Genomic DNA, 3,025 nt, shown 5'->3' on the forward strand with positions numbered 1-3,025 from the left:
CACCTGGTAAAAAAATTAAATTCAAATTATTTTTAAGTTAAATCAATTATTACACTATGAGTATTGATCGAAATGGTTTTGAAAAGGCCTTATTTCTTAATTACACATATGTAGGAGGGTTGCCTCCTATTTCAAAAAGCAAGTTCGACTTAAATAAAGGCAGAAAATTGAAATGTATATCCTGATTTGGATGTCAGACGAAAGAGGTTGTGGTTTGAAAATATTTTGAATAGGGTTGCCACCTGTTTCAAAATTAGAATTTAAATAACGTATGCATGAGTTAAATGAAATATTAAATTAGTACGTGAAACGAAGGTGGTAAGATATCCTTAGTTTAAATATTGAGATTATTAAAGAGGGATGCCACCTGGTAAAAACGTAAACTCAAATTATTTAATAAGTTAAAGCAATTATTGAAAATATGCGTATCAAATGAAATGGGTTTAAAAAGGCTTTATTTCTGAACTGTAGTTAGGAGCGTTGTCACCTAAAAGTAATACAAATTTCTGCAGAAAATCGAATTCCTGAATCGAAATAATGATACACGCCATGGCATATATTTATTTATAAGCTGATGGTACATATGATTGAAGTTAATGAGGGTCTGCTTCTCTATTGCTAATTATTATTGTTTTGCAATTAATTTTGATTTATTAAATTCAGTTCAGTACAATCAAAACGAATATTTGATGCACCGTTTTTAACTTGAATGTGATCTTAATAATAGCACGTATTCTACGCTTAAGTTTAGCGGCTGTGGCTCCGACACAGCCTGCAGGTCAAGACGATGCGCTGGACGGATCCTTTTTCTACATCCTTCCAAATCTCAGAATCGAGCGAAATGCCGTGCCAAAAGTAGAAGTGGAGCAGAGGTACCCTTTCTTGCAAGCTCGTTTGCGTTCTCATTCCCTTGTATGTATGTATGTTATAATGCCATGGTACTCATACCAGATGCAAAGCGAAGTGCTCTAGCATCACATTGAGAGTTTTACAGCAATTCGATACCGTTTCCGCATTTATTTTAAATGAAAAAAGCGTCTTTATGACATCTTATTTAAGTAGATTCACATAAATTTCATTTGCTGTGGCAGTAATTAGACGTAGACCATCAACAGGTTTGTGTTTACCAGCTAGTTCGGCCAATAAGACATTACAGACAATGGGAGACGGAAGGAAATCGTCATTCCGAATTACTCAGCGTATATTCCTCCGCCTATTCCGTGGTCCAGCTGGTATTTATCAGTATATCGGCCATCGATGCAAAATACCCTATTTGACAAGCGTAAAATTTTAAGGGAGAAGCAAACAACTTTTTAAGTTTAACGATATGGGAAATGCTTACAGAAATGTTCTTAAGGAAGCAACAAATCTCGTATTTTTGAAGCTTTGTTTTTGACTTTGTATAAGAAAGCGCATTTGAAAGCAAACTAAAGGCATCTTACAGTTTCCTAAGTAAAAACACTATCAGCTGATTGCCAAAAATTCCTACAGCTGAGATCACCTGTTTTTGGCATTTTCTGTTATCTCTTACAATTTCTTTCATCTCTATTACAATTTCCTCCATTTCTATTACAATTTATTCAAGATACACTAAATATTCAACTTATAAACTTATTCAAAAATACCAATACACTAACCTAGAGCCTGCTAGAAAACACGGTAAGAAGAAAAGAACGTTACTTATAGAACTGTACAAAAAAAAATATATATATAGAAAATTTTGTAATTTTCGTAGTATAATAACATATTTATGATAACCAGCTGATTTTGTTAAGGGGAAGCGAGAAACTGTTTTCTGGTCGAACCTTTTATTATTGAATCATGCCTCATTTATACATAAGTAATTTTTGAAAAAAAAAAAACATCGATGTTCTTATTTAAAACATCGATGTTGCCAAACATCGCTGCACCAATTTCTTCCAAACTTGGCACAGTTGTTAGCCTTGCTACAGTATACCAAATGGCCGAGAATTTAAAAAATCGGACAATAAACACGCCCACATCCAATATAACGGTAATTTGAAGAAATACGAAATCTTCTATAAATCAGTAAATATTAAAGCCAATTTATTCTAAATTGATGCTTGCAACAATTATTTACCAAGAAATACGTTTATGATAAAATTTTGCAAATGGGCGTAGCACCGCCCACTTATGATCACATATATGTATATCGGTGACCTTTCTACCAATTTGTACCAAACTCGGTGTGGTTATTGTGCTTGCCACATAGAAGTAAAACGTTGAAAATTATTGAAATCGGACTAAGATTACGGCCGCTATTCATATAACGGTAAATTTCAGAAATGCTTGAAACTTCAATATTCCGAAATTTATGGACGATAATTTACTCAAAATTGTTACACCCATGTAGCGGTAGCTTTCGGAAAGGTGAAAATCATATATTTAATACTTTCTTACTTGTTCTAGTCTGGTTATCTAGTCTAATGGTTTTTCTTTTGAACCAATCAGTGTATAGCAATATGGAATTCATATTCTAATAGGAAATCGAATGTTATACAAAAAAGTTCTTCAGCCATTTTTCGATAAAATTACTTGTTCACAGTTTATTCACTGACCAAAATTTCACTCTCATTTATTTTATAAAATTAACCGAACTTAAGACCTTCAAACAGGTGGAAACCCTCTAAAAAATATTCCCAGTAATCATATTTCTTAAAACTGTTTAATTTGATACTCGTATTGTAATATTTAATTTATTTGATCAATTTTATTGAGTTTAAGATTTTCACACAGGTGGCAACTCTCTTCAAACTTATTTTCGATAGCCATATTTTAATATTTTAATAGTTATCTTTTTAATTTCGAAATTTTTTAAACAGGTGGCAACCCTTCAAGTTTTTTATACCCGAGCGCACTTGTGCACAAGGGTATATTAATTTTGTTCACATAACGGTTGTTTGTAACAGCCAAAACGAATCGAGATAGATATAGACAAATGTATACATAAATGATCAGGATGAAAAAAGAAATCGATTAAGCCATGTCTGTCTGTCCGTCCGTC

Source organism: Rhagoletis pomonella, unplaced genomic scaffold (genome assembly GCF_013731165.1).
Source record: "Rhagoletis pomonella isolate Grant_MI unplaced genomic scaffold, Rhpom_1.0 Rhpom_scaffold_00007, whole genome shotgun sequence".
NCBI lineage: Eukaryota > Metazoa > Arthropoda > Insecta > Diptera > Tephritidae > Rhagoletis > Rhagoletis pomonella.